The 18,463-nt window shown below is 43.6% G+C and overlaps 1 pseudogene; it reads left to right on the forward strand.

Moving 5' to 3' along the window:
• The first annotated feature begins 12,992 nt into the window (after window positions 1-12,992).
• LOC119000065 (eukaryotic translation initiation factor 3 subunit F-like) overlaps window positions 12,993-18,463 on the forward strand; it is a 76,901-nt pseudogene continuing 71,430 nt past the window's right edge.

An 18,463-nucleotide genomic window follows, 5' to 3' on the forward strand; every position in this document is an offset into this window, starting at 1 on the left:
CTCAACACTGTTGGTACTTGGAGCTTCCGCAGGAGAACAAGGTGAAACTCGCCCCAACACATGGGGAAAGCAGGTCATGGTAACCTTTGGGGTGAGGGAAACGCTGCCTGCTCCTCTCCCCACACCACCCCGTGCCCAGAGTGGAGGACGCGTTTTTGGTTTCTCCAGCGTCCGCTCTCTCTTTCCACTCACTATTGACTCTTCCACAAGAGAGGAATGGCTGATCATCAGACACGGGCTTGTTTGTGGGCACATGGCACTAAGTTTCTTAACAGTAAAATGTCCTTAAAGAGCATCGAGAGAGCTCTCTGCTTTCTCCTCCTACTTAACGGATTTGTGTAATAAGCAGAGCCAGGCAAAGACTGACTTTCCAAAGCATGTATCTCTCTCTCTCCACTTTCTGTCCCTCTGGGCATGCAATGGAATAATATTAGGTTCAGGAAAAAGAAGGAATCCTTCCTTTGTTTGAACTAATAGGCCTGTATTGGGAAAGACTAATACATTGACAGTTCACTAGTAATAAAATGGCATTCCACTTCTCTTTGGCTCTTAGCTCTAGAATTTGCTATTTCCGTTATCAAGCATCCATCCTGGAAAAGTTAGATGGCAGGTTCTTACCCACTCATTCTTAGGACCCAATTGATACCTTCAAAATAAACACCACACCTCTAACCTTCAGCGTAATTATTTTGCTTAATTCCTCTTAACTCATCACTGGGCCAACTGCTATTATGAAATCTCAGAAGGAAGGAAACTGTATGTGTGATGAGAGGTTGTTGCAGAATATTAGAAGTTGATTTGTCTATGTCCTGAGTATAGTATTTTAATCTCAGTATTTTGGTTAGTTCATCAGACCCACCATGATGGATACTACCTGTGCCTCCCATTCCCAATGCAGAAGGTTTTTCCGCCACACCTGAGCATGTGTTAGCCTGAAAGGAGACCCTGGGACAGCCTCTTGGGCATAGTACTTTACTTAGGAAGTGATTTTCCTCGGGAGCAGGGAAGAGGGAGGAGGAAAGTAAAACAACGAAGGAGGAAAATTCAGTAAACGAAGGCTTTATCGAATCGGTGCTTAGTGCTTGATCTCATAGGACCTTCTGAGGACTCTTATGAAATATGCCTTAGAACTCTGCTTGGGGGGAGAAAGCAGAATGCGTTTATCAATTTGCTTTCATCCCTGAATGGACAAGAGAATCTCCTGGGGCATTACCTCCCCCGAGACCAGGCTGAACATCCATCAGAGCTGAGCATATTCTCCAGGACATCCAATGAAGGCACCAGGAAGGCCCTTGGCAGGAAGTGAGAGGCATGCAGCGAAGGCACATTTGAAAAATGTCAGGTGGCCTCTGTCCAGAGCCAGTCAAGTGCTGTATAGAACCAGTGGTCACAGAAGTAAATGGATTAAGAGATGGTTCTACTTCCAAAACAGTCCTCCGCTAGTACTGCACGGTTCCTGGCATGCTTTCCCTTGAGTCCCAAACGTGAAAGTCCCCTTCAAGCTATGTGCAGCCATTGTGTCCGCCAGAACCTGACATAATGGCCTGTTGGAACAATGCCTATTGCAGCAGTGAGCCTGAAGTCCTAACTAATAACCACCATCCGTCTCCTTCATCACCAGCTTTCCATTTCTCTTAGCTGTGGGCAGCATTTTGGCAGCTCTAGGTTGCTTCTCTGGTTGCATGACCTAGGCCTTCGTTCTTTATCAATACGAGCCAAGGTGCAGGTTGATGGAGCCAAGATTGCTCGCTGGGCTCTTCGTAACTGTCACTGAATATGAAAATACAAAAAGACCCCCTAGTGAATTTCCAAATTACAGAGCTACTCTTCCTGGTCTCATCCTGCCGCAGCAGCGTTCCCTGTGACAGTCACATTCCATTCTCCCAACCCGTACAGTGTGTCCTGTGTTCACCTGCTGGCCCTCTGACATGCAGCTTCGAGACTGACGAGAGACAGTATAAAGTCATTCAGTGGAATCCTTCCTGTGCCCCAAACAGGTGGGTTATGTGCACAGAAACCAAACTTTTATTCTGGAAGAACCTGCGATTATGAGGACAAATCTGCTCCCCAGGTGAGTTGCTGGCAACGACAGTCAGAAGAGGCAGTTCTAGGCTCTGCAGACACGGCCACCCCTGGTGCGGCCCACTCCCAACCATGGTCAACCCCACCGTGTTCTTGGACCTCACCTTGGGCCCATGTCTCTTTCAAGCCGTTTTCAGACAAAGTTCCAAAGGCAACAAAAAACTGTCACGTTCTGTTCACTGGGGAGAAAAGGCACAGTTATAATGCTTCCTGCTTTCACAGAAGTCACATGCCGTAATGACTCAGGGGCAAATCCATCTACAGGGAGACGTTTGGTGATGAAAACTTCATCCTGAAGCACACAGATCCCAGCATCTTGTCCATGGCAAATGCTGGACCCAACACAGACAATTCTGTCCTCATCCACACTACCAAGACGGAGTGGTTGGCTGGCAAGCACGTGGTCCCTGGTCCTTGTCAAGGTGAAGGACAGCAGGAATATTGTGAAAACCATAGAGACTTTGGCCCAGGGAGGCCAAGCCCAGCAAGAAGATCACCACCTCTGACTGTGGGCAACTCTAACGGATTTGATCTGCCTTGTTATCCTAACCACCAGGCCATTCCCTCTGTAGCCCGGGAGAACACACTTCGCCCCATCAGCTTGGACTGCTGTTCACTGGTTTTGGAACCAATATTTTCCTTACCCTCCCCACAAGTCTAGCTGGGATGCAGAGTTAAGTTCATGGTTATGAAAATAAAAACTAAACCAAAAAAGAGCCAATTCTGCTTCCCGACCCCCTTAGTTCCCTTTTATTTTCTAACCGTTGACAAAGGAGCATCGTATGCTGACTTGTCCTCGACAAGCAAAGCCGGAGACGAGTTCACATTCCAGGCCCAGAACCTTTCCATCATCCCCACTGAGAGCTCCACGCCCACATTCCTGTGGGCGTGACTTCTCTAGCGTCTCCTATGGGTGCAGTCATACAATATTGGTTCTTTCGTGTCTGGCTTCCGTTCAACCTAGTATTGGAAGTTCTAGCCAGAGCACTTAGGCTTAGCAAAGAAATAAAAGGCATCCCCACTGGAAAGGAAGAAGTAATTTTACCTCTGTTCACCGATGGCAAGATCTTGTATGTAGAAACCCCTAAAAACTCCACCAAAAGTGTAGAGTGCCAATGTGGTAAAGGTACTTAGTGTCACTGAATTAAACACTTGAAATTGTTAAAATAGGAAATGTTACATTACACATACGTTATCACTATAAAAATAAAGGAAAAACCACTCTGGATTTTCTTCTCTGTTTGGAGTTGAGAAAAGTGCCAGACGGACAACCACAGGCCAAGGTTAGGAGTTGGGAGGGCGGTGTCCAGCCCTGCAGCTGTGTTTGGGTTCACCCCTGACAAGCCAATGGCGAGACGGGAGGGGGGGGGGGGGGTTGGTGGCGGACACAGCCGAAGAGAGAAGGAGTGTAGTAACTCAGAGTCAGGAGAAACACCACGGAGCCATCTCCTGACAGAACACTTAAGCACAGGAAGAATCTCCACAGTGGAGGCTGGAGGGAGTATTCCAGGCTTCCAGTGGCAGGAGCAAAGACGTCACCTCTTCTGCTCTGAGAGTCCTGAAATTTTCTTCATCCCATTACACTTGGCCATATACAGTGAATGAACAAGCTGCTATGGCGATTTCCCTGTTTATGATAGCTAATTAGCCGAGCAGAGACAGAAGCCAGACCCGACAGGAAATACTGACATTTAGAGAGAGTGAGGTAGCCCGAGAACTCCAGGGTTTCGCTCTCCCATTCAAGTTCTGAAAGAATTTCCCAGTGTCCCTCGAGTTTACCAAATGGACTTAATACGACTGTAACTTCCAAATCATCAGGCTATTGGGACAAAATCGACTACAATTTAAAGTCTGCCTAAGGTCTTCAATCCTTAGAATGAAATATATCTATCACAAAATGTAGCTACAATTAGAGTCTGTGGACCCAAATATCAGTGGCCCGTGTGTTGTACGGAGGGCCTTTTCTGCTGCTGCACCGACTGCCGGTTTTCTTCAGGGCCGCATCTTCCTCTGGCCTTCCCTTTCATCTGTGCTTCCTTCCTTATTCTTTGCAGCCAAGGGAAAGGTGTCCCCAGAGCCCTTCCAATGTTTGCATGCTGGGTTGTCAAGCATCCTCGTAGTGTCTTAGCCAGTAGCCTTGTGCAGAGTATGTGACTTTATGCCTCTTACTTATGAGCAACCTAGTTCATTCACAGTATAGGAAACAAAAAACCCTACCTACCTTGATGAGATTTCTTACATTGACCCAAGTAAAAAGCATAGTCTTAGGGCTGGTCCTTTTGATGTCTGCAGAGTAATTCGCAGCCTGTGCTGTGACTTTGTCAGCTCCTTAGTGAATTACGTGGAGAAGGGTAAAGAAGAGGATTCCTGCCTGCCGATAAAACACATTATTTAGTCCCCTTTCTCAACAATGTGTCGAATAACACAATACAGCCTAAGTCATTATATACCTTACATAACAAATGTGTAATTACAACACCTAAAGATACCAGGTTTCCTAACCAGGAGTGCAGAGGGGTTTCAGAACAGTGAACACAGGTTCTCGACTCTGAAATCCTTTAACAGCATGCTGTTTTCGCACATCTGAACTGGGTTATGATTCTGCCAGCTACCTGTGTATCTCAGCCTTCTGTCTTGCGGTAAAACATAAGTAGCAATTACCATTTAGAAAAATTTAGAATGGAGGAAGGAATTTTTTTCATTTACTTTACTTTTCTAATTTTGTACCTGTAAAGCGCTTGGTTGTGGTGACATCAGGGACTCCTCACAGTAACCTTACGGAACAGGCACTGTTTCCTGATTTTATAGCAGAAGCTGGGAGGTGCTAAGAAATTGGCTCAAGGTGAGTGTCCGAGTGGTGGAACCTGGGTTCAGTTAAGATCTGTTTGAATCAAGCAGCCCTTGATTATTCAGAGCCCAGGACGGAGTTCTCAATAAACTTAACACATACAGTATGTATTAGTATGTCTATAAAATCTGTGCCTCAAAACTTAAAAAATAGCATCTTATGGTTCGTTGACTTCCTAGCACTTAAGCTTATTCAGTGGACACATTTGACTTCAATATTAAAAAAAAATGTTGCCTTTAGTGACTAATTCTGAATAGTTCACTAATATGACACAATAAGCATTTTTCAACATACGTTTTTAATACTGCAGTCTATGCAGACTGTTAGCATTAATTCTTTTAAAGAACTTAATCCCTTTATATTTCAAACCAACAAACCGGAAAAGGGGAAAAAAAGGGAAAAACAGATGGAGACGCGAGGCTGGTAAACTAAGGAAGCAGCCGGGAGGCTTACAAGAATGGAGTTCTTCTGCCACCTGGTGGCTCTTCTGTGTTATAGTCATAGCTACTTCCAATTATTTTAAGAATTGTTTTAAATGTTTTGATACGTTTTTATTTCCAAAAGATAGATTACTCACTAAGTGTGTTCCAAATATAGATGCTCAACACAGTCACCCAGAAAAGAGACTCTTGGGATTCGGGCTTTGATATTTGGAAGAAGGACCTACCTGGGTTACTTTCCCAATTGTCCCATTTGGTAACTATGCAGCCACAATTACAGACCTGACGGGTCAGTTTGCAAGCTCTGCATAAACAGTTAGTATCCTCCTCTTTCTGGGCTCACAGCCAAACTGCACGTAGTGCTGAGTATGGCCATGCGACTGAGCTCTGGCCAGTGGAATCCGAGGGCCTTCATCTCTATCGAATGTGGATATCTTGCTTCCATTGTCTTATGTCTGGGTATCTTGGCTAATTTTAGCATTGGAGCTGACAACCTCTTTCTTAACACTGTTTCTTTTGTTGGATTTAGTTAGATTTTCTTTCCTGCTGAACAAATATCATCAGAGCAAAACAAGATCTCACTCTGCTCTGGTTCCATTAACTTCCCTATGTGTCTTCCAGCATAGCAGACCTGCCCTGCACTGGGCCCTTGGACAACCTGGGGGTTTTGGCTGCAGCACCTGTCTCAGACACCCACATGGGACCTGCCCCACCCCCACCCCCCACCCCCCCACCCCCCGTCACTACAGTCCGTTCAAATAGTTCTTTCTCAACGATACCCCAATTGACTATTGCAACTTCCTCCCCAAAACTCCTTAGATTTTTATTTTTAGAAAGAGGGGCAGGGAGGGAGAAAGAGAGGGAGAGAAACATCAGTGTGTGGTTGCCTCTTACGCATCCCTACTGGCAACCTGACTGGCAACCCGGGCATGTGACCCAACTGGGAATCCAACCAGTGACCCTTGGATTGGCAGGCTTGCATTCAATCCACTGAGCTACACCAGCCAGGGCAAAACTCCTTATTCTTCTTATCTCGTTTCATTTTATCCACAGGAGTTATGATATTCAACATACTATGTAATTTAATTTATTGTGTTTATTGTCTTCTTACCCTGGAATACAAAAGCTGTAACAGCAGAGATTTTTGTCTCCTCCATTGCAGTGTCCTCACAACCCAAACCAGGCCTGGCCCATCACAGGCCCTCAAAAACTATTCGTACTGTGTCTGAATGAACCAATGAGTGAGTGAACGAATTGTGACGCAGGCCGCTGGTAAATACGCATGTGGGACAATAGTCAGCCTGCCAAGTATTTATATTTTTTAATTTCTTTATTGTTGTTCGATCACAGTTGTCCCGATTTCCCCCCAATACTCTCCTTCACCCTATGCACCCCACCTCCCAACACAAAGAACAATATTTTTGTATTAATTGGTCAATTTATACAATCTTTAAATATAATTCCTGAACAAAGTGAGATTGTAATGAATTGTATAGACATTTTAATTATATTGATGCAGTTATTTTTAAACCAATTTACACACAATCATGAAGCATTTCTAAACTTTGACCCAGTAACCCCAGTTTTGACATTGTACTACAAACAGAAACTATATTTTAATACACATATTCTACATAGCCATCTATGTAGCATTATCAATAATGATGAACTCAAAAGAAATAAATGTTTAGGAATAAGACAATAATAGCCCGGGCTGGTGTGGTTCAGTGGACTGAGCACTGGCCTGCAAACCAAAAGGTCACTGGTTTAATTCCCAGTCAGGGCACATGCCTGGGTTGAGGGCCAGGTCCCCATTTGGGGGGTTGCAACTGATAGATGTCTCTCTCCCTCTCTTTCTCCCTCCTTCCCCTCTCTAAAAATAAAATAAATGAATAAATAAATAAGAATTGTTTAAAGAAAAAATAAATTAAATTATGTTAATTCTAAATGGACTATTTTGCAGCCATTATAATCATAAAGACTACTTCCACTTTAAAATCTCCAATTACACAGATTTTATATGTAAGAAAAGATTATAAGGAATAAACAAAAACTAGGAAAATTATTGCATATATGGGTAATGAGATTAAATTTTTTGTCTTTATTTCCCAAATGTTCCTTTGTTATCACTACACATTTTACAGATTTTCAGTACTGGAAAAGAGAATAAATTGTCTTACATAGTTCTAAATGTTTTACCCTCAGCCGATGCGACTGTATTCTCGGTTCCAGAAAGTGATCATGGCTTGCTCTGTGTTCATCAAGAACAATTTACATCTCTGTGGAAACATCTGTAGTTAGAGTCCTTAAACCAGATTTACTTGCATGAAAATGAGCAATTCATCCAGCAAATTCACACTGAATGTAACAGTGATTCGAGAATTAAAGTGTTCTTTCCATTCTCTAATGTGTCTGTTCCCCCTAACGGCCCACGTGGGTTCCTGTCCTGACTGCGCGATTTGGGCCTACAGGGTGGCCTCCATCATCCTGCCCCATTTACATAAATAAGGCTGTCAGTAATCGTCCCCCTTTCACACATAGTAACACCCATCACTTCAGAGCAGAGTCCCCAGGAGCTCACCCCCCAGGAGGGGAGGTGTTTTTCAGACACAGGAATTCAGGGCATGGAGCCACCTTTCAAAAACTGAGGGGTTTTTTTCCTTGATAGCTTCTGTGATAAACCATCAGCCTTCACCAAATCCTGGGATTGCTGTCTTTTTGATCTACCAACTCCCAGCCCAGGTCCGTCCTTACCTTCTGTCTCACGTGACCTGATATATTCTTGAAATCCTGTCTTCCTCCCAGGTCCTTGCTCAGCCAGGGTTTTCCCTGTGTCCTAGCTGCCCTTACCAGTCATAGGGAGAGAGGAAGCTGCTCTCAAGTTCATAGTCTTCCATCTGCACGATGATCTGCTACCCAGTCACTCTTTGTTCGTTAGGGACAGCCCAAGAATGAATTTGAGGGGGCCGGAGGCATCATAACACTGACTTCTTGGAAAGCTGAAGATTCACATGACCAACAAATCAAAAATAAAAAATAAAAAACCTTTCTCATGGGTCCTCTGACTTCAAGCCCTCCCTGGGAAGCATTACACCTCTCACACCATTGATGGGCTTACAATATATCTTACTCTGGCCAAAGAAACATGAGAGAAATTGATAGGTTCACCTTCCGATGAAGCCATGAGTGCCATCACATGTTTCTCCCGTTGCATCACTATTTCCTCTGCCCGGAGACGAACAGCGCTCTCTACAGGAGCTCCTTCTTCCACCTAAGACCAGGCATGAAGGGGACCAAGGACCCTGAAATGGAGTCTTAAAACAGACAAACAGGCAAAAGAACCCTTACTATGAGATACCCCTAAGACTTCGAATCATTTGTTACCACAGTATGACTCAGCCAACGCTGCCTGTTGTGGCCTGTGTATTCCTAGCATTTGAGAAGCCAGGACAAAACGGAGGGCCAGCTGTGTCCCACTGGGCAAAGCACCTAACCTCACTGCGCCTCCTCTAAAACATTGAAGAAATACTTATTTTGTGATGTTATTGTGATAAATCAGTAAAAACTTATAAACACATAAACACTACCTGGTACATAATACCTGCTTAATAAATGTTTGCTACTGCTTATTATTGTTGTCATTGTTTTATTATTACTATGACAGATGGGGTTATCTTAATTCTGAATTGATAGCTTCCAGCAGAGTCTCAGGTGCCCTCTCAGAACTGAGTTTCTACATGTCTCTAATTGACTAGCCATTTCCGTTTGGTTCAGTTCTCGCATGGACACTTCCACTGATTTTTGTTTACCATCTTTTTTCCTCTCGTTTCCTTTAAACTCACAAAGATTTGATACCAGCCACTTAAACACAGTCCAAATATCTTCCCAACGGTCAGCTCATCTTCACTCCTTACCCCGAGTTTTGTCCTTCCATAGTTTCCCATTGGTTCTTTGCCCACAGCAGCATTCCGAAGAAATCATTTTCCGTTCCGCGATCTCTGCTGTAAAGGACACGCTGGAACACATTGGTTCGATTTGTGAACACTTAGATGTACCTGAAATGGTCATAACTTATGGAGCCAGAGCCTCAAGGAAAACTCTTTTCAGAAACCATTCTTTTCTGCTGTCAGGATTTCAAGGATGGGGAATAAGGTTCTTTTCTAGTTTTTCCTGCATGGGAAAATTATATACAAATCCAACCTTGGTTTCTTAGAAATCTTTTCTTTTTTGTGTGTCTTTGATTTCCTCACAGGCTTCTCTGCTCCCCACAGAAAGCATCTTCAATCACCTGTGACACCGATTTTCATCGCAACCCATTTTCCTGGGTTTTATAAACAGAAGACACATGTCTCAAATTACCGAAATCTCACCTCATTTTTCACTACAAGAAAATAAATAGAAAGTTCTTTCCCGAAGTGAAAACGATCCTTTTCTGTTTGGCTTTATCGATGCTTAAAGGCTTTTGGGTTGTTCTCAGGCCCTGATTTTCTAACTGACCACCTGGGATTCAGCTTCTTCCCCAACCAAAGCTTTTCTCTATTTTGCTGCCAAAATCCATTTCTTAAAATTTACATTTGATCATTCACCTTTCTGGAGTACAATCCTCCATATGTCCTCCAACCATGGTAGAAATGTGCCAAATTCTTGACAGTGATCCCGTTCCCTAACCCACCTCTTAAACTCCCTCTTCCTCTTGTCCTGTGACAGCACTCTCTTCACTGTCCCGTTTACCATCTGGCTCCTTCCCGTCCTCCTCCTCCTTCGAGATCTGCACATGTGGACATTCTCCACAAGCATGTCCTCAACCATCTGCACACCCTTTTCTCTATCGGGTGTGTAGATGAGATTTCCACTTTTCCCAAGTTGTCACCAGTAACTACCTGTAAACATGACCTAAAGCAAGACTGTCCAGTAGAAACATGATGAAAGCCACAAATACGAGCCACAAATGTAATGTTAAGTTTTTTTAGTAGCCACATTTCAAAAGAAGAATCAGATGAAGTTAATTCTAATATCATATTTTACTTTATTCAATATACCCAAAATCTTATGATTGCAACACTGGACCAATATTTTAAAAGTGAGATACTTACATTAGAGCCCTGCATTAAAGAATTTTCTGGAATCTTCCCTCAAAGACACTTTTGGATCCTATCTGGCGTATTTCTCTGCCCAGGAGTCACACTCCAGAGGAGGGACTGCAGAGCTTTTGATCCTCATGCGAGTCATTGGTCTCATATTTTTGTCCCAAAGGCCAACTTCAAAGTTGCACGCAATCAGTGGCGTTAGGTAAGAGTCATTGCACCCTGATCCCCTGTGTAGACGGATCAATACGTGTTAACGAAGGTGAGAGACTGGCGATGAGCAATTCAGAGTCCTTAAACTATGAGATCTTCTCAGGCCATAGCATCCCTGACTCCCACCTATATCTTCATCTGTGAGTCCCTTCCTCCCGGCCCGTGTCCCTCCGTGCAAGCCTGAGTGGGCAGGTGGCAGTCACCACTGCTTATGTCAGGCAATGAAACTGAAAAACGCCCCCAGATGGTGACCAAAGGGGCCAAAGAGCCCTCTAAACACTATTTTGGCCCTGATGCAAATTCTGATGTCAACATCCCGCCATCTTCATTTCTGCAAAAGCGTATAAATACGTAAATACCATCTGGTACATAATACGCATTTGGAAAATGTTGGCATTTCCCGAGGCAAAGGAACGGTGGGATCCTTTCCTGCATGTCACTCAAGCAAGGACTCGTGACTCTGACACCACACCCCTCAGCCGCTCACCACAAACTCCCTTCTGTTTCAACGCCACAGCCTCACCTAAGCTGTTAGGTTTATTTCTCCCTCGCCCTGCTCACCCATCAGAATCCAAATTGTTGTAAGATCGTTAGTGTTTTTGTCGCTACCCACTGGTATAAACCACAATCACATTCGAGAGAACACACCGGGTGCACAGTTGCCCATGTTATACATCAAAATGCCTACGTGGAAGAAAAAAAACCAGAAGCTCGGCGCTGGGAGAAATAACCCTTCCTCTTCACATGGCCTCGGAGAGAGAGAACAAAAGCCGCCAAATGCAGGCTTTGTCAATAAGCCACTTCCCGGCACCTCTGGTCAATAAGAAGGATCCGGGAAGCTCGCCAGCATGAATGAGAGGTTGCTGATTTCTCCACCAAATCTCTTGTGAGTTACTTCTAAAAGAGTATTTGATAATTAGACAGGGACACGTTTATTGTGAAACAAGTCTATTTAAAACAATCCAACACACTCTCTTAAATCTGTAGTAAATATGATAGAGGAAATGGTCATTCAAGACGTTGTAGCTCAATAATATACCAACAACTTTATTGTGGCACACCTTAAAGTTATAACTTGAAGCTCCTCTTTAAAATTCCATAAAGCAAAATAAAGGGTAGGGGGGATTAAGTGAGGGTGAAGGAAGGGAGGGAGAAGGGAGTAGAAAAGGAGAGGGGAAGGGAAAAATCACATCTCTAACTACAGGTTAGTTGTGGCGTGCAGAATGCTTTATTAATCACAAAGAAAATTAGATCGATGAATCATCACTTGTGACTTTCCCTGTGCAAGCAAAGTACTGAATGATTTTCTCCGCATTGATCATGTTACCATCAGTATTTAACTTATCATTAATTAAAATGGGGGCGCAAATGGACATAGGCAATGAGCTTAATAAAATGGGGAGCACAAGCGGGCTTCCTTAGCCAGGAAGCTACAGCTCCACACCCCAGGGGATCACAGCATTTATCCCCAAAGGGATTAACACTCCTCCCTATCTTTCCCCCTCCAGTGCCAGGTTGTTGGGGGGCAGGAGGGGAGGTACTGGCAAAAGAGGCTTGTCGGGCTGAGGCAGGAGGTATTCAGGAGTGAGGAATCTCCAGGGGCAGGCCAGGACTAGGACAAAGGACATCGGTACAGGACAGAGACCCTCTTCTAAGACTAGGTGTCCCCACTTCCTGGAAAAGTGCTGAATCGTGGTGAATCACGAGGGCACCTGCGCAGAAGATGCTACATGACCCCTGCTTCATTATAATAGCATTATAATAAGTTAGCATTATGGGACCCCCTCCTGCAACAGGCAGTCAAGGAAAATCATGGGAGACCACAAGCTCAGTAACTTAAAAGTGGTATAACTACTTGTACATGCACAACAAAAGTCCGCCAAAACTAGCCAGGGAAGAGCTGCCCTATAAGAATAGAATCCTTCCTGCTGCTAAGGGTCAATCTCTGCTCAGAGTTCACTCACTCCCATGCTCTGCAGAGTGTACTATCGCTTAATAAATCTGCTCACTCTCTTTCTCTGTGCGTTCTGCTCAGTTCACTGTTTGCAATCACTAAGAATCTGGTTACCTGTGCCCACTTGTGACAAGTCTAACTATGGGGTGTAAAGCTTTCCAAAGCTTGCAAAAACTTGGGAAATTTACTGGCCGATTTGAAAAAGCTTCTGGTCTTTTCCAAGCCCAGACTAATGTAATCTCAGGGGAACAAAGAGGCATGTGAGCATGCCCTGTTCTCTCTCTCTCTCCCTCACCTGATGGCACACACTCAGTCTGCACCTGTTCTGCCCTTGGCCATGTGGCCTTAAAAACCATGTGGCCATTGGCGGCATGGACTCAGTGCACAAGCCCCAGGGGGGAGCCCGCACACTGCATCACAGCAACGGACTGCAGCTGGAAACACACGGAGCTAGACGCATGCTGAACTGGACGGTACTTTAATACAGAGCAGAAACCAGGTGCGGGCTTTATCCTGGCCTTACTGAAGACAAGACTGAACAGAGGTGGGACATTAGGAAGTCAGGAGGGGGGGAGCCCTCTTAATTTTATACCATCGATAAAGTTTACCCTGGAACCCCTTCATCCTGCAGAGGTCTCAGAAAATTCCCTCCTCTCAACACTGCCTGGACTCGTTTTCCACCGATAATAGTCATGGCCAATGAGAACCAAAATCACTCTTTCTGTCATGTTTTTTGTTAGTAAATCCAAGGAAAAGGCGCAGGGTTGTTTGGAAAGCTGAATAAAGCTTTCTAAGTAATGGATCTGAATTTTGCAATTCATCGAATCTGTGATTCTCCCAAAATGCTTTTAGAAGTTGGGATCTTTTTTTCCCCAATCTTATTCCCTCCTTCGCAATGAGAAGGTTCTGTAAATCCTGAGTTTCTACCTGTATTCCGGAAGGAGGCCTCAAGTTTTTCATTTGCTTCCTACTATAACAGAAATACAATTCATTCACTCAGTGCCTGGTCCTTAGTAGGCACTCAGTATTCATCATTATGTGGAAGATAATCATTGCCTGTGTTTTCAAATATTCCCTATAATCTATATATAAGGCAGGGAGTCTCTGAAAACCAAAATAAAACCAGCAAGACGTATGTAAAAGGACTGGAGGAACACTATCATTTCTTTCTGGAAATCTTTGTACATTTCTAGGGAATTTATATTTGCAGGAATTGGGAAGAAAAATCAAAATGAGACCAAAAGTTCTCCCATTGTTTTGGGGTATCACAGGTAGAAACGTCTGGAAGTAGACCTGGAGATGGGGTGTGGGTGCAAGATGTTTATTAGGGATCAAAGCCTGTGGAAGGAAGGAGAGTTGGCCACTCGGGGACGCAGGCTTCTCCTTGTTTCCTCAAAAAATAGTATATTGGAAATAATTTTGAGGACTGCTTTTAAAAAGCTTTTATATATCCTTAAAATGTCCAGTCTTATTCAGCTTTTATAAGTAATGTTTATAGGAAGTTTTGGGTTATAAAAGAAACCATCTTTCATGCTGACAATGAACTGTCATTGGTAGAGAAATATGCCAAAATGTTAACACTGACGATTGATATTTCTCGTGCTTCTGTATACATCTCTTCACTTACTAATTTACCTAAAGTGAACGTGTATAAGTCTTTTTTAAACAAAACTATAATTGATATAAAATATTATATTAGTTTCAAGGGTCTTACATAATGATTTGGTGATTTGCTATTGATATACCATCTGTGATCATACAAAGTTACAAAAAAAGTTTTCTTGTGATGAGCACTTTCACGTTGCAAGCACACTTGCAAACACGCAATACAATACTATGGACCAGTCACACCCCTGTGGCTGGTTTGTCTTATAATCCGAGTGGCCCAGCCCCCAGCCTCCCTCCCCTCTGGCAGCCACCAGTCTGTTTTTGTATCTATGAGGTTTCGTTTGTGTTCTGTTTTTTGTTTGTTTGTTTTGTTTTTCATGTTCCACGTGTAAGCAAAACATATTGCATTTGTCATTCTCAGTCTGAGTAATTTCACCAAGCATAACACCCTCCAGGTCTATCCATGTCATCACAAACAGCAAGACCTCATTGATTCTTATGTCTGAGTTGCATTCTATCATTCATTCATTTATATTTATTTACACACACACATCTTCTTTATCCATTCATGAACACTTAGGTTATTTCTCTATCTTGGCTATTGTAAATGCTGCAATTTTGAAAGGCTTTAAGTATATGATAAAATCCAGCACTAAAATGAATGGGACAAGTTTATGGGGCAAGGGGCATGATAGGAGAGAATTGGAATTAAAAAAAACTAACAATTACCAATGATTTACTTTGATTGAGCAAAACTAAATAATTTGTTTTCTTTTCACTTTTCCAACTTTCCCATAATGAGAAGTTATCATTTTATTATGAGGATGGGACAGCACGTCCTTCAAATCCATTTAATTTTCTAAATAATATTTAAAACATAAAACAAAGAAGCTGGATGCAAAGACCATGCATACATAACCCACAGACAGACAGTAGTGCAGTGATGGCCAGAGGGAAGACACGGGCGGGCGCCGGGTGGAGGGGACAAAGGTGGGGAAACTGAGGAAATCTGTAACAGTGTCAACAATAAAAGTAGAGAGAAAAAGAAACAGCTGGGTGGAGGAGCAAACCTTGCCTGGCCGACACATAGGCGTCTCTGAGCTGAGAGAAAGAAAGAAACGGCACAGGCCTCCCTGTGGTTCAAGTTACAGCGAGAAGCCGTCTGGTTCTCCCACAGGAAAAGCAAACACCAATAACTGGGGGGTCCGCGGGGGTAGGGGTGCTCTAGTACAGGGACTAGTTCGTCATTCTCCCAGGGATTCGCAGGGTTCTTGAAAATGGAAATGCCTTTTTATACTGGAGGACTTTTGAAAGAGACATCACCCTCTCCTCCCGTGCCAGGGGCTTTCCAAGCCTCTCATACGAAAGTGGCATCTGACTGAGAGACCCACGAACGCCCCCCTCCCCCGTGACTCATGCAGGCATTCATCACACCCACAGCCCTCATCTCCCACCCTCAGAACGGTTGGTGAACGTGTGACTAGAGGTCGGCTGGATTCTCTTCCCCTCCACAGCGAGGAGGTGTCGCAGAAACCACCCTCCCCGAGCCGAGCAGGGCCTGCTGTCCGTTTGGCCTCCGGGACGGGGAGCCTGTTCTCGGTGATCACAGAATTAGTCAACAGGAACCTGGCTGTGTAGGGGAGTTCTCCAGGCCACATCTTCTCTCTCAATTCCAGAGAGGTAGTGTGAGAAATAAACTGAGCCTACACCAGTATTGCTGTAAAATCAAAAGGAAATGTATAAATGCTGTAGAAAGTACAAGCCCGGTGCCTTTTCAAATGCCAGGAATAGTAAAACTTTCCAGTCAATGAAATCACTTGGTTATAGTCCATCTCATTCCAATCGAGCTGTCCCCACACAGAAGTGATCTGGATGTGAATCTATTCTGTGTGATCGCACGCAAGAGACAGAGGTTAAATAGCGTCTTTTTAGAACTTAGAAACCTGCAACTAGACATCTATAATATACACCTACTTCAGAAAATAACTATGCCCCGAACTCTCCAATGGAAGAACTTCCAGTCTAGGCGGCTACGTGCATTTGAAGTTTCCGATCGCATATGTAATGTACTCTTCCTTAGAATCAATGTTTTATTTTAAAAACTTCGAGTTTCTGAATTTAAATTTCATCATCACCTTATATAAATATGTTCTAAAAAGCATTCTCATGTAATTTCTGATTTCATAGAATTCGTTTTTTATTCTGTACAAATGAGTCTTTGTGGTGGACCCTGGCCGGCAGGACCCGTGTACGTTGCAGCTGCTGGAGAAAAAATACGCACAGACTACAGGAATCCGGTGGAGAAAAAGGGAGGGCATGGCCACTCTCTGAGTCAGAGAGAGGGGGCCCGAGCCCACCTCAACAGGCTTTTATTGTTTTCCTGGGTACATTACAAGGAGCGTGTAATGGTAAATCCTCATTTACTGGGCATGGGTTCACATTAGGTGGTTACCTTTTAGAGACAACAAAGGCGAGGATGTTGCTAATTACATCAAAGAAGCAGGATATTTGCAAATGTAAAGGGAAAAGCGGTTGGATTGTTAACATTCCATACTTGTGAGATTTAGCTCAGATTTTAGGAAGTTACTTTGCAGTAAACCCTTGCTGTCTCAAGTCATGGTGAGGGAATTTTGGCAAAACCCAAGTCTCATAGCAGCCTAGTTACAGTGCAGGCCTGATTCCCCTCGGGAAAACCTCTCTGTGGGCGTGGTCCTGTGTGCCGCTCGCTCCCCACTGGTTTTCCGTGTTGAGTGCTGAGTCACATTTCCACGCCTTGAGAAGTGCTTCCCTACAAGTCTTGACTAGTTTCAGGAAGATCGGTCTGAAAATAAAATTCAACTAGCGACTAAACCATTAGGTGCCTGCCTTATAGGGAGAAGGAATTTATTTACGAAGGAAGTTTGGTGGTCAAGGGCTAGAGACCTAAAACAAGGGCATCAGATTTCTAATGATTTAAAGAAAAATGTTATCAATTAACATGTTAACTGGATTAAGGTATAAGGGGAAGGAAGTGTTTTTCGATGAGATTTAGGAAGCCTTGTTCTAGCCTACAGAATTCTCCAGAATAGAATGTGTGTGTTCTGGTGGGATTTTGAATGATAGGTGCTGTACCAGGTAAAAGAGTTCATTGGAGAGAGCGCAATGAAAACGTCCACTTCACAGGGGATACAGGGCGAGGGTGGAGTGGACGGCACTGTTGCGGAGTCCTCTGCTGCAGGAGCGGCAGAGAGCAGGGCTGGACACGTGTTGATGGCCACATGAGTTTTATTCATAAGCCAGGACACAGGAGGGACGCATTAGGCAGCACCTGGGTTTTACCTCACTCTGAGTGATGCCATAGGTGTGGTAGCTGACTATCCCAGCTATATTTATGGCCAGCCTGGGAGCAAAGGATTTTTTTTTAAGTTATGCATTTGGGTATGTAGGGTCCATGGCCTATCTAAACAAAACACAAATTTAATTTTTAACTATCTGTTCCCCCTAATTTAAATGTCGCTGTGAATTGGGTGAAGGCCATTCAGAATGTAAATGAAAGAGCATGTAAGTTAACACGAATTCTCATGTAAGGCACGGTTCAGTTGAAGTTGCAGTTATTTCATCTAATTCTGAGTTGTAATCTGAGAATGAATGATGCCAAACCCCAGAGCCACAGACCCTCAGCGTGAAGGAAGAGGCCATGTGCAAACCTTGAATTTGGCAATGAGAACAGAAGACCAGGGGACCGTAGTAGGAGACAGAGACTTGGAGAGAAAGAGAGGGTTTGGCCAAGGATTTGCTTTTAAAGGTAACCTCCGTATGACAATAAATATATTTCTTGCTCCTTCTCCTTAAAAAAGAGCAAGAGATCTCTTTTTTATGGTGCTGCTTAAAATATATAAAAATCCAAAGCAGCTTTCTTAGTGGGAGGTGCTTTATGGCAATTGAATAGAGATGATCATGCCAATAGAAATTCTGCACACGGGCAAGTGGGAAATGTTTATGAAAGACATGTGGGATGTTAAATGTTCTCTTATAGAGCATAGCCTCAAAATGTTGATGCATTTTTAAAAATTTAAATATTTGTTCTTTCCTAGGGCCAGATTGATATCTGAATATTTTAATAGCCATTACATAGACAAACTTTAGGACCATTCTAAAGCAGGATGCCAACCAATAACTTTTAGGAGTACTTGTAATTTCAAGGAAAACATAAAATAAATACCAGAGCCATGAGGAAACGACAGGCTCTCCAGAA

The sequence above is a fragment of the Sturnira hondurensis genome, unplaced genomic scaffold (assembly GCF_014824575.4).
Source record: "Sturnira hondurensis isolate 20B ecotype Veracruz unplaced genomic scaffold, ASM1482457v3 Scaffold0015596, whole genome shotgun sequence".
Classification (NCBI taxonomy): domain Eukaryota; kingdom Metazoa; phylum Chordata; class Mammalia; order Chiroptera; family Phyllostomidae; genus Sturnira; species Sturnira hondurensis.